This window comes from Felis catus, chromosome A1 (genome assembly GCF_018350175.1).
Source record: "Felis catus isolate Fca126 chromosome A1, F.catus_Fca126_mat1.0, whole genome shotgun sequence".
In the NCBI taxonomy this organism is placed as follows: domain Eukaryota; kingdom Metazoa; phylum Chordata; class Mammalia; order Carnivora; family Felidae; genus Felis; species Felis catus.
Window position 1 is genome coordinate 155447375 of NC_058368.1, and position 27258 is coordinate 155474632.

General features: G+C 38.7%; 1 long non-coding RNA gene across 10 annotated transcripts in view; it reads right to left on the reverse strand.

Moving 5' to 3' along the window:
• Window positions 1-27258, reverse strand: part of LOC102899982 — a 149247-nt gene that overhangs the window by 114902 nt on the left and 7087 nt on the right. For 9 of the 10 annotated variants that reach the window (XR_006583113.1, XR_006583121.1, XR_002744389.2 and 6 more), the window contains exons 2-4: window positions 22582-22693; window positions 7402-7523; window positions 6319-6421 (exon numbers count right to left, since the gene is read on the reverse strand). This is a non-coding gene — a long non-coding RNA (uncharacterized LOC102899982). Of the gene's footprint in view, window positions 1-6318; window positions 6422-7401; window positions 7524-22581; window positions 22694-23156; window positions 23782-27258 lie in introns of those variants that run through there. The other variant, XR_002744390.2, reaches the window with a different exon arrangement.

The window sequence follows — 27258 nt, forward strand, 5'->3', positions numbered from 1 at the left end:
TTAAAATAAAAAGTTCATAATTGTGTTTCTAAAAGTATGTGTAATAATACATCGCTATTCTACATTTTCATATAAATTAATAGTAGATATTATTCACCAAAAAAATTTTGTAAAATATTTTTAAAGACAGTGGAATAGCAATAAAACATTTTTTAAATAACTGAATAGCAATAAAACCATTTTTAGTTATAAAGAAATCTTACATATAAAAGAGAGCAAAGAAAGTAAGTTAAAGGCAATGGAACGCTGCAACACTAATTACTCTGTTTTTATATAAGGGAAAATATGGCAGCACAATTCGGTGATTGTTATATATGCAAAGCTTCCACTAACGTTGATGATGTCGTCCTCATAAGAAATATACAACTACCTTACCTTATGTAATTTTTTTTTATTAGTAAGGGGATCCATAACAACACCGTTACATAATTGGGGCCCTACATTCCCATGCCTGACGATTTTCAATGAACAAACCTCACTAAGGTAATGACTGAATTTAGTGCAAGATTCTCAAATTCTAAATATATCACATTAAGGAACACCCATTTTATTTTCAATTGCTTGAGTGGATGGGATTAAAGCAAATGCAGTTGTACTATAGGAATTTTCTGCCACTCAACTGCCAGTGAAGTAATGCATGAAGAATTCTTATTAAGTCAAAAGAGAAGAGAATGCATTTGAAAGCATAATTTACCCCCTTGATTAAGTTTTACGAATGGAAAGATTCAAGATTCAAGGCACTATGGACCCTTTTCCCAACTCAAAAAGAGACCCTTTTTATTAATAACCATTAAAATGCTCCACATTTTAAAGTATGCAACATCATGGCCTCATTACAAATTAGGTATTTAGGGAAAACCGCATTTCCTTCAAAGGAAAATGTTAACAACATACAATTCCTTCATCATGCATTTTTAAATACTAAGGAAAGTTATGCAACTGTTTTCACAACCAAGGCTCAGGCAACTGCCCAAGAGGCCTATAGAATTGATATCAATAGGAGTTTTATGCCTGATGGAAAACCAGTCTACAGATTTTTTTAATCTGAAAAATAATGTCATCACTGTGAATTCCACTTTGGAATACAAAAGCAAGGATTACACCGTGTTGTTAAAGTGTTAACAAATGCATTTCATTCTTTGAAAAGGCTATATAATTTTCCTAAAATAAAGAGTTGATTGTATCTCTTATTACTGTTACAAGAATTTGATATATCACAAGGTTTAAGAGTTACAGCATGTGCCAACTATCAACCAGAAAAAATGAACCTGATTCATAATTCACTTTGAAATGTCTAGTTAGTCAATCAAGTGATTTGTAATCATGAAGACTGCCAGAAATGGAGTGAATAATGAGCTACAGTAAAATCTCTGGATTTTTTTTAGTATTCTTTTTCATTATGTGACTTTTGTTGCCATTTTTGATCACTGTTTCTCAGCAGCACACATATTTACTTACAAATTTTTGACTATTAAATAGGTTAAAGGATACACAAATTGAATGACCAGAGTATTTAATGTCTTCCCACAAAATTAAAAGTCTTACTGTTTGGGGTGCCTGGGTGGCTCAGTCAGTTAGGTGTCCGACTCTTGGTTTCAGCTCAGGTCATGATCTCACGGCTCATGGGATTGAGCTTTGTTTCAGGCTCTTCACTGTCAGCATGGAGCCTGCTTCAGATTCTCTCTCTCCTACTCTCTCTGTTCCTCCCCCACACACTCTCTCTCACTAAATAAATAAACGTTTTTTAAAAAGTCTTACTGTTTATAGCTTGAGCAAAGAAAATTACATTCCATCCAACTCCCTTCACGCACACCTCATTTTATTTATTTAGTGAATATGCTGTTTCAGCATAGCAAATTTTAATTCAGTACATTTTCATAAGTTGTTTCTATATAGCCTAAAACAAATAAAATCACTTAACATAATATAGTTAATATCAGAAGCCATAAGCTTCCTTTCACTATCTTCATTGTATAACATTCCCTTAGTTAAAACTAATGTAAGCTGATGGCCAAAGAACATTTGACCTCTAACTAATATAATCTTATTAAATTATAAATAAACAAAATATAAATCAACCCAAAGTTCGGCATATAACTAAAAAGGTAATATGATAAATTAGTGTGTTTCTAAATGTAAAACTACTAACCTATGTTAGAATCTGTCATTCTGATAATACTGGCCATCATAACCATTTTAATCAGGATTACATGACATAAGAATTACAGTTTTAAAGCAAATAGAACTTTAGGGGTGCCTAGACAATGGCTCAGTCGGTTAAGTGTCCAACTCTTGATTCTGGCTCAGGTCATGATCTCACAGTTGGTGAGACGGAGCTCTGTACTGAGAGCACGAAGACCACTTGGGATTCTCTCTCTCTGTCTCTCTCTCTCTCTCTCTGTCTCTCTCTCTCTCTCTCTCTCTGCTGTTCCCCCACTTGTGCCCTCGCTCATGCTCTCTCTCTCAAAATAAATAAACATTTTAAAAAAAAACCTCTGAAGCAAATGAAACTTTATTTTTTTAATGTTTATTTATTTTTTGAGAGATACACACAGAATGTGAGCATGGGAGAGGTACAGAGAGGGAGACACAGAATCTGAAGCAGGCTCCAGGCTCTGAGCTGTCAGCACACAGCCCGACAAGGGGCTCAAACTCACAAATGGTGAGATCATGACCTGAGCTGAAGTCAGACACTTAATCGGCTGAGCCACCCAGGCATCCCATGAAACTTTAAATGTGGTAAGAAATAGGTTCATTCTTTCACTTATTTTTCATCATTTTCAAACAGAAGGATCCTTTTCCAACTTTAGACTGATCATTATACCAAAGCACATGGGGATCTCCTTAAGGGAATTAATAGAGTCCTTAAGTCAAGATGTATTACACTTATTATTAAAATATATTATTTCAGAAAAAATTCAACTATTGAAATTTTATGGGTAAATTTCCAATAAGTGGTTAGTTGTTCAAGATAACAAAATTGCAGACATACACTATACTGCCTCAAGGAAGCTAGTATGACTATGGTGAGACTTCAGGAACAATACTGTTTATAACACTGAATATCCCAGAAAAGTGTAGTAGCACTCCACCTTGGAATTCATTTTATCACCATTATCACACCAACTGTGAGGAAAATCTTTTCTTTCCTTGTAGGTTACCCATCTGTTTAATTCATTCACTTAACAAATGCTTATTAAGCATCTATATGTACCAGGAATTGTACTAAACCCTGGGGATATAAAAATGAATTAAACACATAGCCTTTGCGCTTGCCATTAAGATATGTAACAGTCTAGGGGCGCCTGAGTAGTTCAGTTGATTAAGCTTCTGACGCTTGATTTTGGCTGAGGTCATGATCTCATGGTTCTGGAGTTTGGAGCTCTGTGCTGACAGTGCAGAGCCTGCTTGGGATTCTCTCTCTCTATCTCCCTCTCTCTGCCCTTCCCCTGCTTATGCTCGCTCTCTCTCTCTCTCTCTCAAAACAGATAAATAAATCAATAAATAATCCTTAAAAAAGAAAGAAATCTATAGTCTAGAGAGATATAATAAGTGCAATAAAATATAAAGGTACATAAATATAAAATATAAGGTTCCCGATTTAACTGAGGTAGACATGTAAGGAGTATACATGACATGGGAGAGTAAGGAAGAGGGCTGCCGGAGGCAAGCTTGAGACAACATGGAATGGACCACTAACAGAAAACCTTGTATGTATGCTAAAGAGAACACAATCTGTACCTTAAAATCCTTCAATGGTTTCTCTTGTTTGTGGAGGGAAAAATCATGGGATCATAGGTTTCCAGAATGTCTATTCAATTTATGTAATATGGCTTTCCTCAACAATGGTCACACTAACATTTCATATTGCATTATACACCTGTTAGAGAACTAATATCACCATTTTAGCCTATCTGCTTTATATCAACATGTAAATAATCTCCCAGAACAAGGATCTCCAGCTCTAGCAAACTTGCAAATTAAACAACAATTTTACTACCTGAAGAGCGGGGCAGACACTAAAGTTATAGCAAGTTTTCCAAGAAAGCATTATGAAGAATCCATACACGTGATAACATGCACGCAGCATACACACAACATGAAGTATACATAATATACTGGCAGACTGTCCAACGTTATGTCTACATAAAGTCACAAAAGCAAATGTTTCAGCCAGATACATTTTGGTGTACCTCAGTCAGTCGTACAAAATCACTGTGAACTGGCCAGACTGTGCCTCAAAAGTGAAACAGCGCATTCTCAAGTTGCGTAAGTAAACCTTTCAAGCAGCTTAACACAGCACTTATAAATAGGAGCTCTGGGCAGAAGTTCTGAGGCCACATAGTTCAGGACTGAAATCCTTGGTCATTCACTGACCTTACGCAAATTATTGAACTCTGGCTCTAAGTTTTCTCATCTATAAACCTGAGATAATTATTCCTACCCCACATAACTGTTGTAAAAATATAATAAAATATAAAAAGCACTTAGAGTGGAACAAATTACATCAGTTTTAATAACAATTATATAATTATAATTATTAATTATTCACAAAGTAGTATCACATCACTACACCTACAATAGAAATTATTCTAGTAAAGACAAACTCAAGTTTATACACTAAATAAGTTTAACTTCCACTATAATGTTAAAGAAATTTCCAAAGTCTAGTCCAACTGAAAATGTTTGAGCTAGGCCTAATGAGAAAACAATAATACTGAGACAATCATCTTAAAATAATGCTTTCAAGAAATGAGACTTTTGAAAACGCAATGAGTTATACTTAATAACTACTTATAAAGCATGGGAAGGGAAAGCCCAATCTTCCTACAAAAATATTGAGTGCCTTTTTGAGGAAAAGAAAACTATGCAATCAAACCTTTTCTCCAAATATAGTGCCGTGTTATTCCTTTTTATATTTTGTGGCCTTTTATAAGCCATTTAGTATAGATGGTAAGGCTGGTTATAATCATGGAACATCATGTACCTGTAAAGATCCTCTCCCTACAGAGAGACCTGTTTTTTGAAGTCAGTGAGCATCAGTCCTACCAGTCTTTGATTTGGGATTTGTTTATATCCCAAAAGAAGAAAAATTAAAAGGGAACAGTGACAACAAAAAAGATAGAATAGTACTAAAGCAGAACTGTAAAAGAAAATTTACTTTGACAACCTGACATTGGTGATGATTCAAGTGAAAACAACTTGAGTAAAGAGGGCCAAAGCAACATCAGTAACTGTTATCAAGTTACTTACATACAATGTTACACACATGCAGACACACACACAAACATCATGGTTAGGAAGGGTTAGGTCAAATCACAAATGTAATTTGTAAAGTGAAGTAATGATTAATGAATATGCATTAAATAATAATGACCTGAATCACAGATTGCTATTAGATACACTACTACCCCTTGTAATAATATTAAACATATATGGTCATCCACTATATAGCTAGGAAAGAAAGCCTGTGGCAAGCATCAACAATGGCTACCAGTTGAAAGACCAAATAATGTATTTGAAAACAGACGAGACATTGATACTGCAGTTATCTGAAATTTCCTGAAATTAGTAATATATTTTATTTTTTATATAAATTTTTTAATGTTTATTTATTCTTAAGAGAGCAGAAAGAGACAGAGCATGAGTTGGGGGAGGGCCAGAGAGAGAGGAAGACACAAAATCCAAAGCAGCCTCCAGGCTCCAAGCTGTCAGCACAGAGCCCAATGCGGGGCTCAAACCCACAAACCACAAGATCATGACCTGAGCCGAAGTTGGATGCTTAACCAACTGAGCCACCTAGGCGCCCCTGAAATCAGTAATATATTTTAAAATAAATAAGTAACATATGTGATTCTGTTCTAGCCAATATTCATTCAAATAAAAGTCAAGAATTATAAGTTAGCTAGCATGTGTTATATGGAAATAAGAATGGAGGTGAGAAAGAGTACTCAAATTGGGGCACCTTGCTGGCTCACTTGGAAGAGCATGTGACTCTTGATCTTGAGGTCAAGTTCGAGCCCCACACTGGATATAGAGATTATCCTTAAAAATAAATAAACTTTAAAAAGTAAAAGAAAGAAAAGAAAGAGTACCCCTACTACTTTTAGGTATATTCATAAACACCAAACTGTCACTTCCACCCCTTTTTCATTGTCAGGTTGATTTCTGTGTGAATCTTCACTACACTCTAGTAATAAAGCATGATGGTTTAACATCCCATAAAACAAAGTTTAAACCAAACTATCACTTGATAATGCTGAAAACATCAAATAACACTAGTGTGATCTTTCCTGTGTGAAGATGACACTGACTCACCTTCAACAGAGATGAGCTTCAAGTTGTTTTTCCCCAAGGGAGATGAACTCGCTGATCTGGCCAATTCTCTTGCCAAAGCTCCCTGGTGAACAACAGCTTATATCTGCAAGATGAGTGTTACCAGTGGTCACAGAAAATAACAAAATAAAATTATTAACATAGAAATGAAACCTATGCCTTGGTCCCAAGCCACTATGTTTTAATGAACTAAAAACAAAGTCAGACAAATATATATATTTTATAATACTTACATACAAAATTGTACATGTATTTACTCTCAGTCATTTTATTTGATCTTTCCCTGACCTAAAAATACAGTCAAAGGCTGACCTCTATTCCTGAGTAAAAATGTTCTCAGCTGTCTTACCTAAAACAAAGATTGCTTCTGACATGTAAAATCAAAAGTGTATAATGAAAATGCTCAAAACATGAAAGCATGCCAACTTTACATCCCTCATCACCAGTAGCAATAACTGAGGAAATTACAGAATATTTTTGTTAATGTTAGCAACATTTTCAATAGCATTAAATTCAGTATGACTACAGCCAAAATTACTGTGACATTTCCTAAAATCCTGAAAAATACTTCCATTTTTTATGAAGAAAAAATACTTTCATTACTAGCTATAGTGTTTATTCATGTTAAAACAGAAGTTTGTAATTAAATATTCCTGATATGGAATTTTATTAGTTACCAGATGAATCTCCTTCATAAGAGTTAAGAAGTTGGTTCAACATTACCTGAAGACATAGTTTTTAAGTATAAGTAAAGTTGATGTTATGTGCTTCTTTATTATTGAAAGGAATAAAAATTAGATTAGCATCTGTTAATAATCAATAAGGAGCTACTTACAACTAGATACAATTCAAACAAAAACACAATGCTAAGCATCTACAATGAGCAAGGCACTCACTATTTGGGGTTTCTGTGAACAGGTATAAGAATAACAAAGCATAATACACAACCTCAAAGAAATCACAATATCAGTATTATTAAAACATTCCACTTCCAGTTCTACATAACTGTTTGCAATAACAAACAGCGAGAATATAAAGGGTGAAATAGAAAGCACAGCATCATACCAGAGAATGGTAGCTACCACAGGGATGAGGCTCCTGGGCTCCTCTTGCAAGTGGATATAAGGAGGTCTCGATAGAAACGTTGAGAACATCTGCTACAACCTGTGATGCAGGCCCAATGCCACCTGTAACCAAATAAACTTTGTTAATTTAAAGTCACTATACAACCGTTTCCACTCACAATTCTATTTCAGTGGGTCGGTCCCCTTAACCAGTCTTCACTGTATTTCTTACCGTGATTCCCCACCCACTCACCAAAACTGGAAGTTCTCCACTAGGCTGCAAACTCTTAAAGTTCTCCTTCATTATATTTTTTTTTTCATTTTTTTAACATTTATTCATTTTCGAGAGATGGAGAGAAACAGAGCGTCAGTGGGGGAGGGGCAGAAAGAGAGGGAGACACAGATCTGAAGCAGGCTCCAGGCTCTGAGCTATCAACACAGAGCCCGATGCAGGGCTCAAACTCATGAACTGTGAAATCATGACCTGAGCCGAGGTCGGACACCCAACTCAATGAGCCACCCAGGTGCCCCTAAAGTTCTCCTTCACTTTAGTTTCCCATTTCTACAATGCCCAGCAGAATACCTCACAAACTGTAAATGCCTAATAATTGCTTGATAACTTGAAATGAACTAGTCATCTTATTCCCTTATCGAAATACCACTTATTCTTGCTATAGTTCTATTCCTGGCAAGGCAGTATTAGATGAAAACACAAGATTGTTTACTTATTCAGCAAACATTTTGCTCAAACACCTACTAGGTACAATGCTAAGTGCTATATATACTAACATAACTAGCACATGACCCTTGCTCTTAAGTAATTCAGTCTAGTAAAAAAGATAAAGATGATAGACTCTGAAAACTATAAAAACACTGATTAAAGAAATTAAAGATGATGGGTGGCTCAGTTGGTTAAGCGCCTGACTCTTGATCTCAGTTCAGGTCATGATCTCATGGTTCGTAAGTTCAAGCCCTGAGTCGGGCTCTGCACTGACAGTGCAGAGCTTGCTTGGCATTCTCTCTCTCCCCTCTCTCTCTCTGCCCCCAACCCGCTTGCTCTCTCTCAAAATAAATAAACTTTAAAAAAAATTTTTTTTAAAAAGAAATTGGAGGTGACACAAGAAATGGAAAGACAATCCATGCTCACAGATTAGAAGAACAAATATTGTTAAAATGTCTATACTACCCAAAGCAATCTACACATTTAATGCAGCCACCAAAATACCAACAGCATTTTTCACAGAGCTAGAACAATCCTGAAATTTGTATGGAACCACAAAAGACCCAAATAGCCAAAGCAATCTTGAAAAAGAAAAAGCAAAGTTGGAACCATCACAATTCCAGACTTCAAGGTGTATTACAAAGCTGTAATCATCAAGACTGTATGGTACTGGCATAAAAACAGACACATAGATGAACAGAACAGAATAGAAAACCCAGAAATGGACCCACAACTATATTCTCAGCTAATCTTTGACAAAGCAGGAAAGAATATCCAAAGGAACAAAAGTCTCTTCAACAAATGGTGTTGAAAAAACTGGACAGTGACATGCAAAAGAATGAAACTGGACCACTTTCTTACACCCTACACAAAAATAAATTCAAAAGGGATGAAAGACCTAAATGTGAGACATGAAACTATAAAAAATCATAGAGAGGAACACAGGTGGCAACTTCTTTGACATTGGCCACAGCAACTTCTTATTAGATATGTCTCCTGAGGCAAAAGAAACAAAAGCAAACATTAACTAAAGGGACTTCATCAAGATAAAAAGCTTCTGCACAGCAAGGGAAACAATCAACAAAACTGAAAGACAACGTTCAGAATGGCAGAAGAGAATTGCAAATGACACATCTAATAGATCCAAAATCTATAAAGAACTTATTAGTAAACTCAACACCCAAAAAAACAAATAATTCAATGAAGAAATGGGCAGAAGACATGAATAGACATTTTCCAAAGAAGACATTCAGATGGTTAACGGACACATGAAAAGATGCTCAACATCACTCATCATCAGAGAAATGCAAATCAAAACTACAATGAGATATCACTTCACACCTGTAAAATGGCTAAAATTAATAACAAAGGAAACTACAGATGTTGGCAAGGATGCAGAGAAAGGGGAACCCTCTTACATGGTTGGTGGGAATGCAAACTGGTGTAGCCACTCTGGAAAACAGTGTGGAGGTTCCTCAAAAAAGTAAAAATAGAACTACACTATGATCCAGCAGTTGCACTACTAGGTATTTACCCAAAGGATACAAAAATACTGATTTGAAGGAATACACCCAACTCGATGTTTAAAGCAGCATCATCAACAATAGCCAAATTATGGAAACAGCCCAAATGTCCATCGACTGATGGATGGATAAAGAAGTTGTGGTGCATATATACAATAGAATATTACTCACCATCAAAAAAGATGACATCTTGCCATTTGCAATGATGTGGATGAAGCTAGAATGTATTATGCCAAATGAAATATGTCAGAGAAAGACAAATACTATATGATTTCACTCATATGTGGAATTTACGAAACCAAACAGATGAACATGGGTCGGGGAGGTGGTGGGAGAGGCAAATCATAAAACAGACTCCTAACCATAGAAAACAAACTGAGGGTTGCTGAAGGTGAAGTGGGTGATGGAATGGGTTAAAAGGGCGATGAATATTAAGTAAGGCACTTGTTGTGATGAGTGCTGGGTGTCGTATGTAAGTGATGAATCACTAAATCCTTTTCCTGAAACGAACACTGGAACTTAAAGCCTGTTACTCTGTAACTAGTATTTAAGGCTTGAAACTAAAAAAAGAAAAAAAGATGTCGTATACACACACACACACACACACACACACACACAATGGAATGTTACTTAGTCATGAAAAATAAATGAAATCTTGCCATTTACAACATGGATAGAATAGAGGATTATGCTAAGCAAAATAAGTCAGTCAGCAAAAGACAAATACCATATGATTTCAATCATATGTGGAATTTAATTAAAAAAACAAGCAAGCAAAGGAGAAAATGAGAGAGAAGCAAACCAAGAAACATACCCTTACCTACAGAAAATAAGTTGATGGTTACCAGAGGGGAGAAGGGAGGGGGGAATAGGTGAAATAGGTGATGGGGATTAAGGAGTGCACAAGTTTTGATGAACATCAGGTATTGTATGGAAGTGCTGAATCACTATACTGTACACCCGAAACTAATATTACACTCTGTTAACAATTAGAATTTAAATTAAACTTTCTTTAAAAAGAAAAAAATAAGAAAGATAAAGAAGGAAATTAGTCACTATGATACCCTGTCATCAGTTTATAGCCAGTTTTCTAGAAAGTGCTACAGATACTAAAAGAAAGGGAAAACTGGCTTAGAATAAAGGCTTTAGAGAAGAAATGTCATGTGAAATGAGTATTTAAAAAATAACAGCCATTGAACAGAGGGACAAAAAGAAAGAAGACATTCTTAGTGCAGGGGAGAGGTGAAAAATTATAGAGGTGCAAAAGGGTACACAATATTCTGAGAAATTCTAAAAGCTTTTTGGAAAGTATAAAATGAGAAGAAAAAGGCATGAAAAAGATCACAGAGATGCCTATTATGCTAAATAGCTGGACCTCGGTCTGACTAAAGGAGGTAAGCCAGAGGAGTGATGTAATCATTAAAAAGATCTTGGCAGTAGTGTGAAAGACAGGAGGAAGGACAACAGGACAAGGCAAAAGACTAAATCACATGAGACAAAACTATCTTGACCTAATGGTTTATGGAATTATGGTGACCCGATTCATCATCAGTGGTCATTAGGTCTGTTCCCCAACGGGTCTCAAATTCAGATACATATTTAGAAACAGGTGTTGATTTATTTTAGTAAACTATTTAGGTGGTATAATCTCAATCAAAAAGCATGGCAGGAATTTCATAAGAATTGTATCAAGATGCCAAAATGTTAATAACAACTAGCACTGGGTAGTAGGGATATAGGTCATATTTTTCTTGTTAATGATGTATTTCAAATTGTCCTCACAGCAAAATTAAAAATAAATCCTACAGGAATTTCTTGAAACTTAAAAATTAAAATTGGCCTTAACTCTAAAGGGCCAGAGCCAGGATTCCTTCACAATATAACTGGCCCAAAGCCTCCCCTTATCACCATGGCCCACTCTACATAAAATACACATTCCTACAACAGAACCTCAACCCATAACCTCTCTGTTTCTATAGCATCCTCTTGCTCTGAATATCTGTCTAAATCCCAACTTCATCATACCACCAGCTATACTGATTTTGTACTTGAATTTCCAAAAGCTCATTATCTGCTCCATACACTGTGACACTCCATCGTATCATTTATTGAAATCCTTCCTAAATACTTCTCCAGTCTGTTCTTCCTACAGTGTTTTAAGAATACTACGGTAAAATCAGTCCTATCCCAAAAGAATATTCAGACCTGACTCACTTATGGGCAGTCATGCATATAATTATACCAATAAATTGATAAACTGCAAACACTGATCACTATTAAAGAGTTTTCAAATCTATTATCTCAGAAAAAGTTGCCTACTGTTATGAGTTGAATGGTGTCCCCCCAAAAATATGTTGAAGTCCTAACCCTCAGTACCTGTGAATGTGACCTTATTTGGAAATAAGGTATTTGCAGATTATCAAGTTAAATGAGGTCATTAGGATAGGCTCTAATCCAATATGACTGGTGTCTTTATAAATAAGGAAACTTTGGACATAAAGACAGAAACATACACAGGGAGGTCACCACATGAAGATGACGACAGGGATCAGGATGACGCATCTATAAACTAAAGTATACCAAAGATTACCAACAAACCACCACAAGCTAGGAGAGAGGCATGTAATCGATTATCTTTCTCACAGCCATTGGAAGGAATTACCTTGACAACACCTTGATCTTGGACTTCTAGCCTCAAGAACCAGGCAACAATAAATTTCTGTTGCTTAAGCTACCCCTTTTGTGGTACAATGCTACACAGCCCAAGCAAAATAATATACCTAATAAGGGAAACTGATTTGTCCCCCTGGAAGTCACTAAAGACAAAAACATTCTGAAGATTGCAAATCAGTAATGATAAATTTTCTTGCTATTCATTTTTCAACCTCTAGCAAAGGTGGTATTTAATAGCTAAGTCAACCTAGTACCAAATGACTCTAAGGAAAGAGTTTCATCTATAAAGTACCATTTATAAAGCACATAATCAAACAGAGAGAATATTATCCTATAGCTATTGGGACATAAAAATAACATGAAATTATATAGATTTTCCTTTGTTTTATAAAAGAGTTGCTCTATGCACTTTTATGTGCCTGTGAGAATACAATTTGACCTATAATCCAAAGATAATACAATGAGTTACTTGATGAGAAGCAGGGAAATCAGCATAGATCAGGAACGGGCTCTAGAGGGACACATACTTCAAATCCTTGCTATGTTACTCATCAGCTATGTGACTTGAGCAAATTACTTAACCACGGTTGAGCCTCAAATTCTTCACCAGTAAAATGGGAATTTTACAGTTTATATAAACAGATTAAACAATATATGAAATATGCTTAGCATATAATGATAAGGTTTTACAATGTATATGAAAAGGAAAATTCATAATTAAGGATTTTTTATACTTCTCTTGGGTAGGACAACTATTAAGCAAGTTTACGTAAGAACAAAACTCTTCATCATACACACTGTATATAAAAATATAGTCTTTGGCTAGTTCCCTACTATAAAATGCAGAAGTTTCAGAATTTTAAACCTATTGGTCAAAACTCAAAACACATTTAAACTGATCAATATTGGAACTGAAATACAAACAGGATCTTGGTGACTTTTGGCTCTGTCACAGACATCAGTTGGTATGCTGCTTTCGAAGCTCTGTAATACCACTCCCTTATTCCTTCAGATCACTAAGCTCTAGCCAGTCCAAACAACAACCCGTAAGTTGTCAAACTAGACTGACATGAGCCTAAGCCTAATAGTATAGTACAATCCACTGGAACCTTCTACCAAATATTACTGGGTTTTTTGCCTTTTTAAAAATATCTTATAAAATACACATCTCAAAACTGTAGCTAAATAAAAAGGGACTTATTTTGGAATGTGTATATTTGTTGTGGGGTTTTTTTTAATGTTTATTTATTTCTGAATGAGAGAGAGACAAAGCGCAGGTGAGGGAGGGGCAGAGAGGGGGAGATGCAGAATCCAAAGCAGGCTCCAGGCACCAAACTGTCAGCACAGAGCGACACAGAGATAGAACCCACAAAGTGCAAGATCATGACCTGAGCTGAAGCCTGACAAAACCGATTGAGCCACTCAGGCGTCCCAGGAATGTGTATATTTGTTTTGAGAAATGTATAAATAATGCAAAACCTTATCAATCACTAAAATTCAAAAGGACCGTATTTTCTCACTCTACACAAAATATAAATTATACTTTGTTTATTGTAATACTTGTAAATTGAAACTTACACCTATATCCACATATAAACAGATAGAAAAACTACAAGATTAAATCCAAAAAGACTTTATTATAGGGGTAGGGGTATTTTTGTTAAACTTTTTTATCAAAAACAGCTATCTACCTAGGTCAGATCTATTGGCAAATATATCAACAACTCATTTTTTGTGTGACAGCCAAATAGTAACTGTTCTTAGCATCCTTTAATAAACTTGGGTGAACTATAAAAACATGTTCATTTGTAATGCTATAAAAACATGTGCAGGGGCATCTAGGTGGCTCAGTAGTTTGAGCGTCCGACTGTTGATTTCGGCTCAGGTCATGGACTGAGAGGCACATAGGGCCCCACACTAGGAATGGAGCCTGCTTGGGATTCTCTCCCTCTCCCTCTGCCCCTCTGCCCTGCTCACAGTCCCTTGCTCTCTCTCTCGCTCTCTCTCTCTCTAAAAAAGAAAACAGAAACATGTTCAATGCAAAAATTCAGTATTTCCATCGAAGCTAATGGGAAGTCAAAACCAAACACAGGTATTTTTCTAAATATCTATGAAAATATGTTTTGCCTTCATACTTAGTGTAGTTCCCAACTTTAATTTAAATATACTGTTAGTTGAGTTTTTTTTTTAAATTTACATTGAAGTTAGTTAGCATATAGTAACAACGATTTCAGAAGAAGATTCCTTAATGCCCCTTACCCATTTAGCCCATCCCTCCTCCCACAACCCCTCCAGTATGGAACCCTCTGTTCTCCATATTTAAGAATCTCTTATGTTTTGTCCCCCTCCCTGTTTTTATATTATTTTTGCTTCCCTTCCCTTGCGTTCATCTGTTCTGTGTCTTAAAGTCCTCATATAAGTGAAGTCATATGATATTTGTCTTTCTCTAATTTCACTTAGCATAATATCCTCTACTTCCATCCACGTAGTTACAAATGGCAAGATTTTCTTTTCTTTTTTTTTTTTTTTTTTTTTTTTTTGAGCTTTGAAAAAAATGAACCTGCTTCTTGCTAAAGCAGTAGCACCAAGGGTACTTTTCAGAAACATTGTTAGGCAATTATTTTTTATTTACAGAGAGATAATTAGACTGGTATACTTAATTTAAACAAAACAGGGTATCAGGAAAACTTCTTAGATCTTATATTCTTTAAAAAAACTGATTTAAAGTTAGCAAATGCCACATCCTATTTGTTCAAGATACTATATTAATATCATTTTGGCTGATCCCAAATTATAACTCTAACAATTTTTCAAAAGGCAAAGAACAGCAATGGAAACCTAAATGTATTTTCTTTTTCTCTTAAAGTCTTCATGTAATAATATTAATAAAATCACAAATATATTATATTAAGAAAATATAATCTGTTAAATTCTTGGCAAAAGACCATATCAATAATTATCCCCTGAAGAGCAATGACTTTGCTTTTATCTATCTCACATGCAGTAAGCATGACAAGAATTCAATAAATAGGTGTTAACTGTCTATATCTCAAGAACAATAAGCACAACAGCAGCATAATTCTCTTAAGAATCAAATAGTGAGAAAATCCTAAAGATCTGGGATTTCGAAACAGGCCATGAACAAAATTTTACAACATGCAAATCTAACGTTAGTAGAAGAAAACTCTACCCTTTACCCACAGAAAAATTCTGAGATCACATCTGAAAATTGTGTGTTGGCTGTGTCAATAGAAAATACACAGCCAATGCTAGTTTTGAAATAATCTCAACTTGGTCTAAAGTACAGTCATTAAGAACTGAGTACAAAAAGCGCAGATATTTAAGCACCTATAATCCTGATAGTATATATGACAAAAAATATACATAATATATAATCATATAAATATATACATGCGTACATAAAAATACATACACATTTTTTTCCAAATTCAGAGGTTTCTGTAAACAATACATCACCTTTCTTCAAAGAGCTATATAACTAAAATAGTAAAATAATATAAATGGACTATACATTGTTGTGTCTCACCATGGTTTCTCTAGTGTTAGCACTGCTGGTTTGGTGATTAAGATTCCATATTCTCACCACTACTGTCCAGATTCATATTATGGTCAAGGAGAAACAAGTTAGCAAGGGGCTAGTTTCCTCTACTCACATTTTTTCTGCTGAGTTTCACCTACCTGATAGAGCAACAATGGAGAAATTTAATGAGTGGAGAAAAGTCTTTATATTACCCATTACAGACGTTCACCAGAACTTTCAACTAGACAAATGCCTTGCAAATATTTACAGACAGACATACACACACAGACACACACAGACACACACACACACACACACACACACACACACACACACACACAGCTTTCTCTCCAGACAGAAATGTTACAGATATGAAAGAAATAATATTTAGTATGAGCAAATAAAGCAATATGCTTCATAAAAAGCAATATGCATTTATAAATGCTAAATAAAAGGAGTACTGAATGTTGATATCTGATTGCATTGGATCTCTCCTCCCCAAACTAATATGCTAGGGAAAATTTCCTACTAGCAGCTGCTGAACACATAAGATAATTGATCTAAAATAGAGAAAAATGTGTTACCTGCCTTGCTTGTTAAAACACAACTACCTTGAGAATATTTATAGCACTGACAAAGCTACGATTAGTAGCTTCATCTTCCCTAAAAAGAATGATTGCTACGATTACAAGTTTCCTAGTATGTATTTATAGAACCAAATAATTTATTAAACCAAGTTTTTGGTCTTAAAGCAACAGATTTGGGAACAGATAGTCTTATAATAGGATACATTAACTCCATCTCTAGTTATATTGAAATTTTTTCATAGGAAAGGCACGGCACTGTGAATATTATGACTCAAGCTTACTCATCTCAACTAAGAATGAATTAAATTCGATAGAGTAAAAACCTGAAAGAACGTACATGCATGGAATTCTAGGTTGCCATTTTTAGAATAGGGTTTTTCTCCAAAGAGATTTTAAAAATGTGTTTCAAAATTATTCTATTTGGGCTACTCTCACTTTAGTGCTCTGATAAGTTGGTTGCTAAATAGAAACAAGAAACAAACTCATTTTCAAATAGAAAGTCATTTGTGATTTGACCACAACATAAGCTACAAAAAAAAAAAAAAAGAAAGAAAGAAAGAAGCAATTTGTCAAAGTCCTGACTGCCAAAATATATTGAAAAATAGATATATGTACACGTAAAGAGACACTTATATTTGTGCCCATTCCTATTTTCCTGGTCCAGTTACCATGAAGAGATCAGAAAACTGACCACACAGTAAGACAACTATCGAAAGCTTCATTGTACCCAAACTACCATTTTTTCCAGGAAAGTCCAGAAAATAAAGAAGAAAACCGCAGCCTCTACAGGAGGCTACACATTCAGTCTTCTCCTTCTATAGGTAGCTTACAGGCTGATAATGGCTTCAATGTTTTCCCCTACAGGAAAAATACTCTTAGAGAAAAACCTTTTCTGCATACACAGTCACAAAATTATAAAAGCCTACAGACAGTCTTTAACCACAGGATACTACAGTGGTCAGTTAGCCAGTACCCAAAGCAGACAATGTGAACTGAAGAGAAGAGTGCTTGGCATGGAAGTCAGGAGAACTAAGTTTCATTCCTGGCTCTGGATTTACTATATGGTCTTCAGTAAGTTACTTAAATTTCTCTGGGCCTTTTCCTTTTGTTTTATTTTAATTCATATGGAAAATAAGAGGTAATCAAAAAACTTTAATTATGCCTAGGAGGACATCAAAGAACATGTGGATCTGTCCACAACTTCACAGATGAAACATGATCACTCACAGGTGATTAGACGAAAAAGGTTCCAACAGCTTTCACAGCTTCAACATCTTAAAATTAATTCATTTAAAAGGACAAGTCACTTACAACAAATCTTTAGACATGTCAAGAAAAATACTTAAGAGGCAAAAAAGATAATGATCAAATTTAGGATGATGATTATCTCTTCAAGAAGCCATCAGGGAGTAAGATCAGGAAGAGCTTCAATTGTACAGGTAACACTTTACTTCTCAAACAGTTTGGAGCACATGTCTGTTTTTCTTGATATGCCACATTTTGCCTGAAATACTTTCTAACCATTTTTTTTTAAGTAACCACCAAAACATCTTTAACCAAAAGCTGAATGAAATAAATGAAAACACTTCCCTGGAATATTAAAGGTCAATGGAAATAGTGTGTCAGTTTCAAACATTCTCCTCATGAGCTTAAAAGGCAAGTATCACTATGATCCCCTAATATGTGGGGGAAAAGAGTGCTGGGCTGTAAAAAAAAAAAAAAAAAAAAAAAAAGGAGGGGGCGTTGCCTGGGTGTCTCAGATGATTAAGGGGCCACCTGACTCTTGATTTTAGCTCAGGTCATGATCTCATAATTCGTGGTATCAAGCGCCACTTCAGGCTCTGGGCAGATAGCTAGGACGCTGCTACGGATTCTCTCTCCTCTCTTCTGCCCTCCCCCGCTCACATGTGTGTGCACTGTGTGCAGCGTGCACGCACTCTCTCTCAAAATAAATAAACATTTTAAAATATATTTCAAAAATATGTACATAAAACTATTTCCAATTTCCAGCTTAGTAAAATATTAAAAGAACACACACAGCACAAAACACAAAACGAACTGTATTATTAGCACCATGATTGAATCACTTAAGAATACTCAGATAGCTAATAACTTTTACTCTAAACATCTGCCTAAGAAAAATACATTCAAGAGTCACATCCGATAGCCTAGTGTTTAATCTTCAGGGTTGTTTTTACCGAGATTGCAATGATTCGCCTAAACTAATCAAAGGCCTGTCTAAACCTCTACATGGGACCTACCTGTAAAAACTAAATGCCTCTGCAATTTCTGAAATTTTCCAACAAGAAAGTACAGGTCATTCAGCAAAATATATTTACTGTATACTACCATAATAGCTATTTAATTGTTATCATTATGATGCAGATATATAATGGAAACAGATGTTCCTTTTTCCTTTCAGCAAAGCACAGGAAAAGCATAAACTTGCTGATATTGCATGGACTACTATCATAGCACAATAGAGGGGGAAAAAACATTAGCACATGACAATATTAGTTTTTACTACACAACTAATTGCATAAAAAGTATAACTTGAGATCATTAAATCAATGATCTACAGAAGGGAAACAAATAGATTTGTATAACCAGCCTATTTCACATCTGCAGTTGAGAAAATACTTCTGAGAGACTAAGTGTATGCAAAATGCTACCAGTGCTTTCAGAAGACAAGGAAAGAATGTTGTTCTATTTTCTTTGCTCATGTAACATAGATTACAATGCTGCCTCTACAGAGAAATTTTTTTCAATAGTACCAGTATAAACTGGAAGAACTTTTCTGGAAAACAATTTGGCCATCAATATCAAGAACCTTAAAAAAAGTCTATACCCTCATCCAAGTGAATTCTTTTGTAATAATATATTGTAAGGAAATAGCCAGAGGGATGAATAAGATTTATTTAAAAAGCCATTTATCATAACTTTATTTATAATTATGGAAAATTAAAAATCTAACTCTCCAATAGAACAATGAATAATTATACATGCTAAAACATTAAACAGTCAACATAAATGACTTTAATAATTTTAATTACACAGGAAATTTTCTACTATTTAATGCCAACTGAAAAAAGCAAGATACAAAGTGGTGTCTATCTATATATAAATAAAACATATAAATGCTTGGAGAAAGGCTTAGAGAAATATACAAAATGTCATTTTTAACTTTTGCAAGTTATTATGAGCAAATACTAACTAGCTTTTTAATCACAAAAAGTTATATTTTCTTTAAATAATTAATTCTATATCTATGCTCTAATACTCTGTGTCCTTGTCCAAAGTTTCTAAAAATTCTTTGCACCAAATAGCCCTATAAGTATTTATAAGTAAATTTACCTAAATTTATGTTGACAAGTTACTTGATCCTAAAATTTGACATATAAAGAAAAGTGTTTGTCAATCACATAGACAACACATTTTTTTCCTGAGTTAAATAGGATGCTTACAAATTAGAGAAAATTTTTATGGGACAAATATTATAAATGCTTACTTACAAACTACCAATATGATGTGTTTTAAGTCACCAAGTCAAAGACATTTTTCAAATAAAACTATTTCTAAGCCAGATAAAGTAGCCTATTAATTGTTCTCTCCAATATGCCAATAAAAAGTTTGCCATAGCTTTCATTAGGATTCCTGGTTTCATGATTCTATTTTTACAAAAAGGAGCTGATTTGTCTTAGGCTATTACTGTCTATTACTTCTAGAAGTCTTGAGGAAAGGTGGGAAGCAGCAAATTCTGGCAATCTGCCTAAAGAGAAATCAATGAAACAAATTAATCCTTCGCAGGCTGCAATGACACAGTAATCCATCATTCAGAGCTGCTTTTATATACCAAATCAGAGAGCAGAGGAAAGAGCCCTGGGGGACATCACAGACAACAACTTACACCAACACTGGGAAAATACTGAGGAATCAGTTTATTTAAAGAGGATAGATTTCAGTTGATTGCCTATTTCGTCAAATAAAGATTTTTTCTTTCACAGTGTAGTGAACCCAAGGCCCAATGACTTTATCTTCAGAATTCACTACCAAATACGCTGGCTGACATCAATAGGGGATGAATGTTTTTAAATAATTAGCATCATTAATCAGTATAAACAAATATCTGGCTAAAGTAATATTACTTTTTCCATTAAAACTCCAGGTGTTAAACACATTCCTTGTTTTCAGTACAGACTAATTCTAAATTCACCTACTAATCTCCAACTTAACTGACCAATTTCTGGTAAACCACATTGAAGTATTTCTTTCACACATAAAATGTAGCCATTTACAATATGGGTAATTTTCTAAGTACTGTGTCCAGTTTAAAGACTTGAAAATTTTAATTTCATCTCTTGCCATTTAAGATTCAACAGCAAATCAGATTATAAATAACTTCTTTCACAATAATAAATAGTTCTTTAGCTTTTAATATCATTGGCAATGCTGAAAGATAAAATTAAACATGGTTTCTTTTTTAAAAATAAACATATCAATGTATGGCAGTACGTTCACATTGAGTATATTTATTTACACATATACAAGAACATATGCATCTAAATTTATTCATGCTTATGTAGAAACTTATGCACCTGGGTACATCTTACTCTAGTAAGATGTACTGAGTGGGATTATATTTCCTAGATGAAAACTAATGACAAGAACAATACAGTCACAGCAATATTACTATTCCTAAATACAAATGCATCATTTTTGTGGCTAAACGTGAGAAGTGAAAGAAAAGAATTTCCAAGAAATAAACAAAAACAACAAAAACCTGTCACGATGGTCTCTGAAATGTTAAAACCCAGAGCATCTAATCATAGATGCAAAATAGAAAAAGGTTAAATAAATGCTAACTAGTCAATTTTTGAGTGGCATCTTCGATTCTGTGGTCCATGGCCATATGATTGCAATTCCTGGCCATGCTGATACATTTTTAATTCAATACATGGATCTAGTATTTATTGATTTAATAAGGTTAGGGTATTACATTGTGGCTGCTACTGATGAACTGTCAGCAGTTCTATCTAGTAAAATCTTACAGAGGAGTATCTATTTTAGGGGAGAGAGAGAGAACAGCTACGTAAATGTAACCCCTTCACTACCTGACAGTGGCAAGAGTAAGGTCCCTTCTTTCCTAGACTGCTTCGAGCTCCACACATCTTCTACGACTGAAGATGTTGGCTGCCAACTGACCGAGGTGACCGTGAAGAGGCTGCAGCAAAGCCTTCCAGGTACACCTTCAAAATGAGGGAAAGCAGTGATTTACATCCCCATCTCCACCCTCTGGCCTCTCCTCATAGGTTGTGAAGCACATACACACGCAAGGACATTACACATGCGCGGACACACCCAAAGACCTGAGCCCTTACCTTGTCACCTAACAGAGTTTAAAGGAGCCTTCAGTGACTTCTCTCTCTGGACCCTAACATCGTCCACTGCTTCGTTAGCATGCAGGCAGATATAAAAGAAGGGAGAAAATTCACTTTCTCGAAAACAGTTCTGCCAAAACGCAACCCAAGGAGAGAGGCTTTAAAGGCTCTGTGAAATAAGGAGGTACCACAGGATCCAGCATCAGAAAAGGGGAGAGAAATCCACCAAAGTTGCTGAAACACTTGGGGACTATTAAGAAAGCTTTTTGCACTGCTGTGCTACCCTGCTTGTGGGCTTATTTTCCCAACCTAGACACCTGGGAAGCATGTTGTGCTCCAGCTTTTCTCTGACTTTGAAGAAATGGATAATCTAAGGAGTGGTGCTGCTGCTGGGGTCAGTAAAACTATGCTAATTGGTGAACCTAATTGCTTCAAGCAGTCCTGCCTCTAAACAGGGAGAGCACAGTTGATGGAGTCAGTCTGTTCCTAATAAAATGAAGAAGCACTGAATTAAATTCCCAAGGAAGGCACTATAAAAGTTTCCACAGTGTAACCAAATGACTTCACCTATGCTATTACCCCTAAGATGACATCTTTGAAAGAAAGCAGAGCCCAGTCAGGCTCCATATTCATAAATTGGCTGAGCTTAGGCCAGTGAATCTGGATTGATTTAAAAAGGCTTTTTCATCCTTCCAATCAAATGAAGTCACTGTTAATTAGATACTTTCTGTTAACAATGTCACTCTTCTCCACGTTACCTGCTCACACTTGCAGCGCCTCTAGTGCAACATCTGGAGCACCAGTTTCCCTGCAATCAGTCCTCACAAGTTTGGCTGGAGGGTGGTGGTATTTCCGTTTCTCAATCCCTGTCTGGAGGAAGATACTATTCAGTGCACCGGTGGCGAGATACATACCAGCTCGCTAATTTGCAAGATTATACAACACTCTCTGAGAAAACTCTGCAGATACGGTCCCCCAAAACATTTTTTGATGAACTGCACGGCGGTTTCTCTGTGCTGTTCCCGCCTTGCAGAGGTTTTCAAAAACCCCAAAGGCCACAAAGTTAACTCCCACTGACTTTGCGGCTTCTCCAGGCCAAAACTAGAAAATCGGGTTTGAGGTTTCCTGGCCGCGCCCCAGGCCTTGCTGCCTACCCCTCTCGGCCCAAAACCTGAAGGGGACTAGGTGCTCAAGGCAGGGCCCAGCGTTAGTCAGCCCCGCAGCACCGCAAAGGCTCAGAGCGCTCTCGCCAGGGAGGGGAAGACTGCAAAGGCGGTCTCTTTCGACGGTGAGTCTCTGAACTTGACCAAGTTGCAGAGAAGTCGGCTCTCACCCGCTCCGGGCCCATTCCCAGGAAGCTTGTTGCGCCGACCCCGGGACACAAACCGCCAGCGCTGACCGACAGCGTGGGCCTGGGGTTCTCGCAGCGTGCGCCACTCGCCGGTCGAGCCCGTCTTCCTTAAACCTTAAGCCCGCACAGGCCCAGCTCGCGGGCTGGGGACCCCCAGCGCCCGCGAGAGCGCGACCCTTGCCCTCCGACGAGGCCCCGGCGCGCGGATCCCTCGGCCAGGGCCCCTCACCGCGCGCAGCGACACTCTTGCGTCGAGCGCCCGGAAGCCAACTCCGCGAGCGAGGCTTCGTGCCCGGATGTGGGCCTAGCTTCCGGGAACTGCTCCCGCCCTGGCGGTGCCCAGGACTGAGTTCCCGGGCTTCGAGGGAAGGTGTGGGGGCCGGCCTGGAGCCCCGACACCGGAGCCTGGTTCGCAGAGTGCAGAATCGTTCGCAAGGGAGCGCCCTTGTGGGGTGAGAAATGTAAGGAGACACACGGGAGTAAAGGCCCTCGACTGAGCCGGGGATGACGAGGAATCGCGCCAGGTGCCTCCCGGCCGCCCTCAGGGCCCACACCGCTCAGCCCAACGCTGATCCGAGGGCTTAGGCGGACAAGAGGCCGCCACAGGCAGCTCAGGACCCTGGCAGCCCAAAGGCGGCTCGTCGTTAGGAAAGACTCAGGGACCTGCCGCCAGGTCACGGACCTCATCTGGGCAGGGAGCTCCTGAGCGAGAGTCGCTGACCAGGGCGTGCACCTGCACCTGGGACCCTGCCCCTGACTCTGCGGCGCCCAAGAACCTTGAAGACCGCGGCCATGGAGTTCTCCCCTGCCAGGGAAGGCGGAGGGGCGAGGGGGGTGGGGGCGGTGGACGGCAAGGCAGCAGTGAGACTTGAATTCCTAGACATCAGTGAGGGCAGAAACAGACTAGATGAGGTTAGACAGTGACGGTGGAAGGACAGAACCATACCGAGACAGGCACACTCTGGGAGTTGGAACTCTTAATTACATTTCTTCAAATCTTTGACCCCAAAGCTTCGCCCGTGACAACGTATGCCTTCTCCGCAAGAGGGTTTGGGGAAATTAAGTTTCCTGGGACTCTTTGATCCCTGGTATGTGGGCTCACAGAGGAAAGCAGACAATAGCAGCCGCCGAAGCACCTGCGATCTCTCAATATAATAAAATCTGGACAGTAATTGGAGTTGTTTCTCCTTACGCTTCCAGAGGGAGCTCAAACCTGAAGCATCAAGGTTATCCCTCTCCAAAGAGTAAAACAGGATACTCGCAAAATCTGCTAGAGACACAACCGCTCGCACCTAAAGGGGGTTCCCCCTTGCAAACGGGAAAGGCGATCTGGATTTTTTGTTTTGGTTTTTTCATTTCAGCACTTGAGTGGCCCTACGTTGGGGGCTTGCTCAGTGCGGTACACTCCTTTGACGCTGACGACTACACTAGAACTGCGCAAAGAGAAATCAGGCGAGGGATAGGGAAGGTGCTGAGGAGAGAGTGTTGGGCAGAAGTCTGGGGAGATGGTGGGCCGGAGACACTCTGAGCCGGCGACGGGACCTAGCGCCGGTAAACCTCAGGACTCCCGGCCCTAGGGCTGTGGGCAAACCTGGCAAAAATACGGCCACGTGCTTTGGTTTTGCGTTTCAGGGCCACACACACACACACACACACACACACACACACACACACACACAGCGGCACGTGTCTTTCTCTCCTGGTGCTGAGGTCCCAGAGGTTGTTGAGACAGCGTAACCCCGCGAGTTCCCGCCGAGCTCGGCCACTTGACCACTTCGCTCATGCTGGATGAAGGGTAGCTCTAGCGAGGGCAGAAAGAAACGCTAGCTGTGTGGGGATCCAGCCCCGTGCAGGGGAAGGGCTAATGTAGAGGCAGAGTCCGGGATGGGGCGGCATCCACCCTGGCTCGGGGCTCCTCCCCGCCGCCATTCAGTGCGGTCACTTGTCATCCTGAGCTCTCCCGGGTCCTCGTCAGGCCCCCGCTCTCCGCGACCACGCGACAACCCCCGACAGCCCGAGTTGCGCGCCCTGGTGGCCCCCAGGTGCCCCAGCCCTGACAGCCAGGGCTCACCCCTCACTGAAGCCTCTAGATACAAACGGCACAAGCGCTGCTTTTCCTGCCTCCAGATCCGCGTCGTATCCTCCCACCTATCAATGACTCGCCGAGGTTTGGGGTGGTGGTTGTTCTTTTAAAAGTATATTAAAGGATCATTGGCGTCTCCCCGTCAAGTCATTACGCCTTTATCCCCATCAATTAACCACACCTCAGAGGGCTGCTATTAAGAGCTAAATTGAGCTGCAAAAGTAGGTATCCCGTTTCAGGCAGATGTTGTCATCTCCCGCAGAGCTAAGCAGCCGGCGGGGCCAGACCCGCAGCTTCAGCAGCTGCCCGGGCAGCGCTGGACCAGGTTAAGGACTAGGAAGTGCGGGACCAGAAAGGCGGTCCCCGTCCTCCGTTGCGCTGGTGTGCCAGGATTCTGGTAGAGCGGGGAGGGCCCTAGCTCCCGGACTTCAAGCGTCGTGCATGTCAGAGGCAAGAGTCTCCAGAGTTGTGCCAGGGAAAACGCCAAAAACGAGCCGTGCGTTTTTGCGCAGAGAAGTAGAGTGGAGAATGTTCGCAAAGCCGGAGCTCCCCTCCAGAAGAGGGGCGTGGAAGAGAAGAGGGCAAAGTAATGAGTTTGGTTGGCAGCCTTACCCCAGCAAACCTCACCTCCTCTTCCCGCCACCTTTAGCCTCCTTTTTCCCTGGTAGCAGGCCCCCAGAACCTCAGACCCCCTGGTGGAAGAAGGCGCAGTGTTGTACAGGGATGCTAGCTATACATGGAACTAGGGAATCTGGGACAGAAAGGTGGCATTTAGGACAAAGGGGTTCCCTAGGAACCGCCGCGGACTTCTATACGGGTGTGTCTTTTTACTCTTCCTCACCCCCAGTCACTCCCTAGGTCTTGGGGCAAGGCTGTCCCACGAAACTGAGAGGCCCCGGAGGCTAAGGGAAAGAGGGAATAGGGGACGTGGCCCTCGCTGCAGTTACAGGGCTTTCCTCCCGACAGTGACCACAATAAATTTAGCCAAGACTAAAGGAGATTAATTTCCCAGCATAATCCAATTAAAAGATTTCTAAAGTAATCTTTTGCGAAAATGAAAAAAAAAAAGTGCGCAGCGAAAGAGGGGACTGGTTTTGATGACAGTGATTTATAACCTCCGCACAGCTGCGCTGGTCCCTCGCTCTCATGCACGCGATTTGACCAAAGCATCCCGTCGGTGCCTCCAGTCGAAACCCTCGCCTTTCTGAAAGACAGCCATCCATCACGCCAACCTGGGCTAGGGTTGCTTACAAGCACCATAGACTTTTTTAAGTGCTATTAGATTTATGGTCTCTTTTTCGACGCCCATCCAGAGTAATTAGCACATATGTTCTAAATAGATGATAGTTTTGTGAGCAATAAAGCAATTACCCATCGTTGGAGCTGACAGTTCCTCCAACTAAACTCCAACCAGCAGCTAATTGGAAAAGTCATTTCGGCTCCATTGTCTGCAATTAGTCCTGCTAAACTACTACACCCCAACTAGCTGGTTTGAGGTTAATTTATTCAGTGTTGTATTTGCAGGAACGAGACACCAGCACGAAGGGACTTGCCTTTTGCCCCTCCAGACTGCGCCCTGCAACTAGAGGAGCAGGTGGGTGTGAGAGGCCAGTATTTTGGGGGTCGGTATGATTCTCAGGGGAGGTAGTGCCTGGCCTCCTCAGCTTCAAGGTCAGTGTCCAGCTCGCTGAACACAGCAAACAGAAAAAGCTATTGTTTCTCCTACTGGGCAGTAACTGAAGGAAACTGCTCAGTTTGTGCTACAAAACCTTGGTTAAAAATAAGCATAAAAGAGGGGGGAACATAAGCATAGTAGAGGTGACAGGGTTCTGAGTTCACCTTTCCTCTCGCATACCCAGTCCTGACCCTGCCACCAAAATGCCCCCTAAAGAATAAACGTGGACTCACCCACACAAAACCGCAAAACTCTGTGCCCTCATTGGGGAAAGACAGCGTTCAATTCTTGGAGTAGTGCAGGGGAAGAAAAGACTAGAAAAGTCA